The following is a 9,984-nucleotide window of genomic DNA, read 5'->3' on the forward strand; positions in this document are numbered from 1 at the left end:
AGGTAGTGGAGTGGAGATGGAGGGAGGGAAGATAATGAGTTCAGTTTTAGAAAGATTAAGTTTCAGGTAGTGTTGTGACATCCATGAAGAAATAGCAGACAAGCAATTGGTAATACGGGACAGGAGAGATGAAGAGAGATCAGGAGAAGACAGGTAGATTTTGGATCCTTCAGTTGTCCTCCGCACCCCACATAACTCATCTTTCAAGAATTCTTATTGCCACAACTATTTTCTTGTTATCTAATCTGGACTTTTCCTTGTCCTCTAATTCCAGCTGACAGGTTTTGCTTAAGTCTCTGCACCAGACCCTAGTGGCATGAGAGGGTCAGTCAGAAGAGGAATGTCAAGCCACAAGTGACAGAGGAACCTGTCATGGAGGACATCAAGCATACTATTTGTTTGATGTCCCTGCTTGGAGACACTTGGGATTTGCAATAACCTAAGACCCTGGCGGTTACACTTTTGTCATAAAAAGGCCACAATATTATTTAGGACAACTTACTTTAACAACCCCCACAATGTGATATACACAATAAACAGCAGATGTCTGAAACAGGACTATGACCCTAATTACAAGCAAGCACCCATAAGCTTCTCTTTTGTGAGTTTCGGCATCTCCTTTAAACCTCCTCGTACTACCATACTTTCTCAAAAATGGCCATTATCCTTTATCAGGGCGGCTATACTTAAAACAATCGAACTTTAACGGACAACAAGGCAGCTATTTTTCTACAGTATTCAAACTATGCTGCTTATGCCGTGTGCAGCAAACACAGGCCCCGAGCTGTTAGAAATTTACTACGCAATACTTTTACAAGACAGTGAGGTAAACACCCGCCATTGTTTGCCTGGTTTTAACGGGGTAAAACCACCGACTATATGAAACCGTCTTTAAAATGACCAACTAAACCACCAGTCAAACACAAGTTACACAATAATCACAAAATCTCTTACCCCCGCACTCAGAAATCAGCTGTCCCAAAACAACAACAGCTTCGCGCTGAGCGCTCTGGGAATCGTAGTTCAAGTGAGAGGCGCAACGAATGGAAAGTTACCGAGGCTGGAACTACATTTACCAGAGATACTTGCGGTGATATCGGAGCAAGAGCCTTGGTAGGAGTATGGTTGCTATAGGTAACTGGTTTGTTATTAGTTATCGTGGTGGGTTATGGGAGCTGTAGTGCAAATATGTGCCCTATAAACACACCTTATGGGTGAACATAATCATATCAAATGTAAGGCAAATTGTTGCAATTGTTCTTCAAAAGCGGATATAAACATGGTATCTAAAGTAAGGATATCGCTAACATAACATAATAATTTATATCTTAACGTAATATTTGTACTTGGCGGTTGTTTGGAATGAAAATATACATACTGGTATATAGACATAGATGTGCAATGTGGGGGGTCGTGGGAATGAGAGGACAAAGATGGTTGCTATGAGGTGGGCATCCACTGCCCTTCACTAATAACTAGAATACAATTTAATGAAACAGATGGCTCTCCTCTGACACTGAGGGGTTAAATTAAAATGTGTATGTTTCATTTCAGTGTTTAATGCAGGATTTCTGAACCTCAGCTACATGTACGCAATGGGGTTCCCCTGATCTCAGCAACTGTTTCATTTTACGTCAATTGCAAATTTGTTTAAAAGTCACAAACATGATAATTCTATATAGGATGTAGGCGCTAGAAAGAAAGTCCTAGGAACCAGTGTGATTTTTTTTAAGCAGTTCATGACAGGGGTCTGAACCGAGTCTGCCATCCCCCTAATGCTTGGAAAAGCAAAAGTGGGGTTAACAAGCCCAAATGTGTTTATTAAACATTTTTTCTTTATTGTAATTATTATTATATATCTAGAATAACCTCTAGATGACTGTAAAGCATATTGTAATATCATAAAACCAAAATGCTGAATGCATAAAACCCGACATCAGATAAAACACTGGAACATTGGTCCTCCTTCTGGGAGCTCTGCTCATGGTGCAAAGTCCCCTTCTCCTGTTATTCTCATATGCCGGTGTACCCACACAGGAGTTTCGGCCCAGGGACGGCACTCACAAGTTTACCCCTCGCACCAAGACCCCCTAATTTGGGCTGGTTGACCACCTACAACCAGCCCCAGCACAAGAGCAACCCGGAAACCATTTCTTTTCCGCAGCTTCGCTTCTTCTCTTCTTGTTCTTCTGTCTTTTTTCTTCATCCGTTTCTCCCTGGTATCAGCTCCGTTACCAGGCCTCCTGGAGCGTTTCTTCAAAAGGGCGAAGCTTCCGCGTACACTCTCTCTCCCGATTGGAGGAACAAAATTGGCAAATTTCATAAAAATTTAGACTTGTACACATCTGAATGCACAAGTCTAATTTGGACTACAAAATACCACATGGCTCTGGCCCCTACAAATCTCATTGAAGCCCAAACTTGGGACCTCTGCTACTTATTTATTAATTAAGGCTAGGGATACTTGTTTGGCAAAGACTCTTCCTTGGGGTGCTTGGTTAGGAAGAGATTGGTAAATGGTTATTTAGAGCATACAAATTTGGTTCGGCTGCTAATATCTCTTATCCACATGCATAAATAAAATATGCATATTTCTTAAAGAGACAAATTATTAATTCAGGATGGCAATAGGACAATGTGGAGTAGGGTACAGGTGAGCAAATGTCAACTACAACTCACCAAAAAGCATAGGCTTAACAAGTAAATATATATTTACCGATATATATTCTTAAGCTTGAATGTTCCTTTAACAGACATTTTTTTAAGATGTAACATCGGACTATTGGATATTATTGGATATGTTTCACTTGAGAGACTCAAAATTAATTAAAAAGGGAAATTATTAATTGAATACTTGTATATATTTTCATAACAAGACATTGTGTCTTGCAGGTCTTAAATTAGAGTATTATAAAAAAATTCTAATTGTCTTAAGTGGTTATGACTTCTGATACAAAAAGGCATAGATCTTTGTTGCAGGTACTTAAAAATAATTGCGCTATGCTATAAATGTGTTAAACACTAATCCCAAAGAGCACTAGATGATCACAGTTGTGTACGTTTAATGATATTATAAAATCTGCTAGTAGTTTAATTCTTTTCATTAGTGAATTGCCGTCCCTTCTGCTTTTCATTTCCAACTAGCTGATGCGTATTATTCCCCGAGCTAGCCCTTGGGCCAATGCTTGCCCATGATTCTGATCATAAGTTTGAAGTCACAGGAAGAGAAACGTGAAAGGACGTTTGTAATTGCAGTAGTTACTGGCATTTGTGAACATATGAAAGAGTCTCTAGTAAAGATTTGGCTCCAGGGTATCTTATTTACATCAGCATGAATGTTGCTTGCTTTAAATGTCAAAGGAAAATTGAATGCATTTCTAAAAAAATAGAGTCAAAATAGTTAAAAGTAAATTAACTGAATGTCTCAGCTATGGACATATTGGATTCTTTTGGGAGTATTTTCTTAGGTGATATTCACAGGATCCAAAGCACTTTGGGGTCTATTCATTAAGCTCTGAGTTAATGTCACATAACCCCCAGGGTGCTCCATAGCATCAAGCGAACCTGAGCTACAGAAAGAAGATCACTTAGGGATTTACTAAGGTCATCAACTCAACATTTCATCTGTGCACCTGCCACGCAGTCTTTAAAAAAACAACCCCAAAATTGGGTCACTGGAAACTTTTACTAGGCAAAACTGAGCAATGCACTTGCGCCTGTACCGCCGCCATCTACTTATTTATATAAACACAGACTACTAAATTCCTGATTTGCAATGAATACGTTCCAATTTGGCTTGCTTGATTAATGTTCGGCTCAAATAAATTTAAACTTGGACGTATGGCCAACTGCTTGACTTGAGTTGATGGTGCCCAGTTTCATAAGGTAGTATGTGTCGATTTTCCTCAAACATGCTAGTGAAGAAAAAAAAAATTCCCAGAGACAACAGGGGCAGTAACGAGATTAACAATACATTAGGGGGGGGAGACTGATTTATACAACATTAAACTGAAACAATGGCGGTCACTCCCTGGTGGCAGATCCTGGCTGTCTGCTGGAGATAATCCCCTCAGCCAGTGATGAGATGATATACTGGGTAGCCACAGAAGCCTTTACAAACCCAGGGCCCGTAGTCAATAGGGAGGAGGCTGGCAGTCAGGCCTCTCCAGTGGTCCCAGTGATGGAGGCTTCCGTCACAATGCTCTTTAAAAGTTTACTATACTAGAAGACTTTACTCTGCGGTAACAACATGTAACAAGTTAAAACTATTATTAAGTTGTGTTACTGACATAAAAAGAAAGGTGTTTTGAAGGGTATGAGCTTATTCTAGACTCCACTGAGAAATCAACCGCAGCTTAATGTCACCCAGAAAAGCTTTATTTTCAGGCCATTAAATGAAGGATATTTTTAGCATCCTCTGGATGCTGTCTTCTTTCTTACCTACAAGATACCGTTTCATTCTTGTGCTTTATATGTTTACATTCCCATTCATATACATTGTGTTTTATGAGGATAAGATTTCATTTTGAAGCTTAGTGTTAGGCTTACATAATATAAATTCTTTATTTCTTTTAAATACATTTAATAAAGGTTATATTTTCTTTGATCCCCCCCCCCCCCAATAGTTTTATACAGGGCAAGCTTTTACTCCGGTACATTTAATCGTGTTTTCTCCATTAGGGGAAGATATGTCGGTGCGAAGCCACGAGCATCGTAACAATAACAGAAAAATCTATTCTGTGTATTAATAAAGATATCTGCTTCTCTGCAAACACGTCCATTATCCTGCAGAGCGAGACATATAGGGGTCTGTGTAGTGTCTTCAATTATTAGACTATACTCAAGGTAAAAGATAAAGGTATTTTAATACCCCCCAACTCTCTCAGTATTTTAGTACTCCACACATTTCCTTATTTTAAATTATCTTTTAATTATGCAGCACCAACAATTTATGCAGGGCTTCTTACAATACATATACTAGACTTGCCAGGCTAAGAGAGCCCAAAAATTACATAAATAAAGGGATTTCTTTTAGCCTTGCCTAAGCTATTTTTTTACAGTGTCATTTTTCTAAATAAATATATTTACATTTTTAATTAAATATGCAAAATTAATTAGCTATTTGAAAAATCTAATGACTAGTAAAATTTTATATGCAAATAAATAACTAAACAAAACATAAATAATTAAGTCAGCACAAACAGATAAGAGAAACAGTTTTACATAGGAATGATTATTTTAACATTAAGTAACATTCTCCAGTAACTTACACTTCTAGACAACCATTTGATTTTACAGACAAGGTCTAACTCTGTCGTTATGTCCTATATGTCTGTGATGCCTGGATTAGCAACTATTTACATCATTTGATATGTTGTAAAAAAGTATAAATCCATCAAGTTCAGTCTATCCACTATGTCCTTAATTGCAGGACCAGACTGGGCAACTGGTGCCCGATAGCACCTCCCGTGTACCCTTATTGTCACTCGTGTGACAGATTCTGTCCTTTGTGTGTGTCCCTTGCTAGATTCATGCCGCCACACTTTGCAAAAGTATAAGAGTGTGAGAATATGTTTTTCAAAATATATTAGTAATAGCAGAACAAAGGAAACCATTCTGGGCAATTTCTAGCATAGAGTATGCAGTACGTTCAACTCAGTCTGTCCTATTGAGGACTTGAACATATTGTCTTTCTGCCTTGTCAGTGCAATCAGGTAAGAGAGGGGGTCAGGGGCATATCATTATCTTAGTGTTATATCTTTCTGGGGATTGAGGGAAGGTAAAATGCTGAACAGACAGGATTAGCAGGAAGATAGCGAGACACTCTGGAGTACTAAAACCCACAGCTTGTTTGGCATAAGCAGCTAATTAAAATGGAAAATCTCAAGTATGAGGCTTAACCACTAGAATTTCTTCTTAACAAATCTTGGAATAACTTGGTTCAAATGAGTTCATGTAATTAATATACATTTGCTACCTAGGTCCCCATGAATCAGGGTGCACAGGATTTCTGCATTTTTGCTGGTGGTCTAGTAGAACTCCACAAGGCAATGGCATGGATCTGTTTTCATTAACTTACCTGTCGCTCCTCAAACATTATATCTGGGTATCTTAGTCATGCAAATGAGCTGAACAGGTGACAAGGGACCACTCAGATCTCACTTGCCTCTTCTACAAGCCCAGAGCAGATGACTAAATCTTGCACACAGTTCTGTAATTTTAGTACTACATTATTTTTTCAAAAACGTTAATTATTCTATTAGATCTAGTTACTATATATATATATATATATATATATATATATATATATATGTGTGTGTTTTTTCACACATTAATACACATGGGTGATTTGCTGGAAAGGGCATCATCAGGGGCACATACATAGGGGCTTCATCTTTCCCAACGGAGCACTTATAAATAATGTGTTTGATATTGTTAGAAATGAAAATGATGTTAGTCCTGGCTGGGGTGGCAATAATAAACAGAGCTGAAAAAGAAAAACACGCTTACCTTTATGAGGAGTTGTAACATACCACCAGCCATTGTCAGATATTCGGCTGGTTGAATGAGCCAGTCACTAAAATGGAAGCACTTCAATTGAAATCAATTACTCCTTTTTCAATTACACCTTCAATAACATTCTGACCTAGATAACCTAGTTTGATCTATAGACTATAACCACCTAGCCTTGACCCTTCTTTGATTCTACTGTCTGGTATGTGGTGAAGTCCTGGTGGCATCTGAGTAGCTGGAGGGTCAACTGAATGGGAATGGTGACTATAGCAAGTGAAAATCCTACCAGTGACTGTGGACATAATTACTTTATAGTCTGTTTAGAGATGAATGACTACGTTGTTGCTATAATCTTCGACCTCTGTTTGGCTACTACAGTTGACAGAAAAGAGCTGGAACATAACAACCTATAGGGGATGATGTCTTTCAACATCCACAATGTATCCTGTTATCAATCTATTATTTGGATACATTTTATTTTCTCATTTATTTATCTGTTATTTATTTCCATTTACCGTATATATTTTTTTAAATTCAGTAGAGTTGGTCTAGATATATGCCAGGGAACCGGTAACCAAAGTTATTTAGATGGAAACGAAAAAAAAAATCATATGTGATATATATATATAAATGTATATACATAAGCTTTCTCATTAGTCTTGGGTGTCTGGTTGTTTGATTTCATGCAACTCGAGGTAATGCATATTGCAGATCTACATGATTTTCAGTGCATGCCTGCAGCATTATTTTCTCATAAACATCCCCATATAAACAAGGATCCTGGTAATTTCATATTCTGCTCTCATTTAAACTACTACGTGTGAAATTGAATGCACAAAACTTATAAACTGTGAAGTAGATTTTTGTGATGAACATCTTATTAGAGCTTGAAAGAGGAGATCAGAATTTCAGATGTACTTTAGAACCACGGCAAACAGTCCTTTCATGTCGGGGCCAGATGGAGATGGGATGGTTAAACATATCCACCCCTTTCCTCTCCAGCTAGAACATTGTGTATCCCAGGCAAATGCTTTGTGTTCATCGCTGCCAGTTCAGGATTCTTAGGCAAAGCCAGACTATACATGAGAGCAAAGGTCCATCTGCCACTATAGGAAGAATTCGAGAAAATGAGCTCTCCTACCCGCCTTCAACAGCCTTACTGTCCACAGATCATGGGGCCGTCTGCCCTCAACAGATGCCATTGGCTTGCGCAGCAGTACTCAACGCAGGATGGAGATGGAGACATTTGCAAGCTCATGGTCTATGCAGAAGTTAATTTTCTTTCATAGTATAGTATTTGAAGTAATTTCTTATATAAGGCAGAAATATTCAATATAACCTAATTAAATTGGCAGTATGAATCAATAGAGTGTTAATTTTATGGTTTGCAGAAAAATAAATTATTTTATGTGTAAAATAGCTGACAGATCATATTGATTGATGCTGTCAGTCGGGTCTGTGGACAGAGGTTACGGACCTATGAGCCGATTGTTTGTGTTGAAACTACTAATAATTTGGGTTTTTTCGTTGCATCACTTAACAGCTATAGGGTTAAGACATTTCCCCCCAAACTCACACTCACCTTTGCTGGCAGACTAAAATCCATACAACAAATTGGTTTTGGTTATGCAGTGACACCAGTTCAATTTATATGCTATAATAAATATAAATTATACTAATATATTGTTATATTTTCATTGCAGAATTAAAGTACAGGATATGATTATTAAATTAGGTCTTGCACCTTTTTACAGTTGCAAGTTGGAGTATTCTTGTTTTTATACGCTATTACCTTGCCATCAGGCAGCTATAGCACATAGGTACTCTTGAACAATACCATGGAAAATAAACATTAAGGGTTGTAAAGGAATCTGGTAATATTATATCATGTAATGATTTTATAGATCCCAAACCCAATGATCGAATACAGCATTTCTCATGGCCAGCTACAAACATGGTCTTGTGCGACCATTACCCTAGATGTCCCTGTTTTTTTTTAAAATGTCGGCATGCATTGAAAGTATGTGCAAGTATGTATGTGTAAATACATGTGTGTGTATGTGCGGCCACAATGGTGGCCATCATAAATGGTAGTGTATTTAAGCAGGGGACTGCCCTATGCCTGACACTTTGGCCACATCATTAGACACCAGAACATGGCCACAAAAACAACCTCTGAAAGGCACCTATCTGATGTGTCTCCTTTGGAACTTGTTCCTTGCCCCTGCTGCTATTTGTTCCTCAGGGCTCCCTGGTCACCCTGTAGAGCCATGATTTCTGTGGCAAGTAAGCTTCAAGAAGTTTTCTATACCAGGCCAGTCAAAATATAGCTGAGCATCCTAGGATATGTAGATTGAAATACCTGTAATTTCCTTATTTACGCAAATTATCACTTTCCGGATCCTTAACGCAAGCACTCAGCAAAACAGACCATAAGATGGTCATCTGGTAATTCTGTTGGGATATTATAAGGAGCAAATATGAGACTCGGTATCACTTATGAATAATAAGTAACTCATGAGTAATAGCGATCAATGTCTTTATTCATTCATATCTGATCTTAATTCTGATCTCAGAAGGAGGCATAAACTGTATCCTCAGATTAACTACCGCTGCGTGGAGGCACAATGCTATAATATAACTCCAGGCAAATCGCTTCCCAACACTACTGCTGAGGCTTAAAGAATTTTATCTGCAGCAGGTGAGTGCCATTCTACATACTAATTTGTGGTAGAAGCCAACAAAATGCAACACAAGCAATGTTATCCCAAAAGAGATTAAGAAGTTATTGTATCAAAGCTGAATTTCATGAGTGCTTTATTCTAGAAATTCCCAAAACTTGCAAATTTACATGTACTGTAAGACTTTGCTTTCTCATTGTCATGGGCAATTTAATCGTTGTTAATGTATAGCTTTGGATAATTTATCACAGGCATATTGGATGCAGATGCAGAATGGTTATAGGGAAATCAATTGGACTTTAACACCTGCTTCTACTTGGCAAATTGATGGTAGTAAACCCTATAAAAGGCCCCGAATGAACACTTGTATGCCTCATGCTATGTAAAATGCGAGCTGTATGAGGAGATAATGAGTGTGAGGTGTCGGAGCAGTATGGCTGTAATCTAGACTAGCAAGAATAGAGTTTGAAGCTAAACCTCGTCCCTCCCTGTTTAGATCCATTTATCCGGAGCTTTTCAGTGAATTGCCCATTTTATGCAATACGATTGAGCACAACACTAGGCGGTTCTCAGCCATTTTCAGAAAACACACAAGAATAATCATTTAAAGGGTGAGATAACAGTCTCTATATATCTAAATATCTATTCCCCAGGATGTGCATGTAACTATACCTTGGGTCTGAATGGTTATAGAAGACAGGGAAAGGGGCAGAGAATTAGCAGGGTGAAACTCCACTGTTCTTATAACTTCTCACTTCTCACCTCATTACTAAGTATATGCAATAGATGT

Source organism: Sceloporus occidentalis, unplaced genomic scaffold (assembly GCF_023333645.1).
Source record: "Sceloporus occidentalis isolate IW3139 unplaced genomic scaffold, rSceOcc1.0.p SCAF_68, whole genome shotgun sequence".
In the NCBI taxonomy this organism is placed as follows: Eukaryota; Metazoa; Chordata; class Lepidosauria; order Squamata; family Phrynosomatidae; genus Sceloporus; species Sceloporus occidentalis.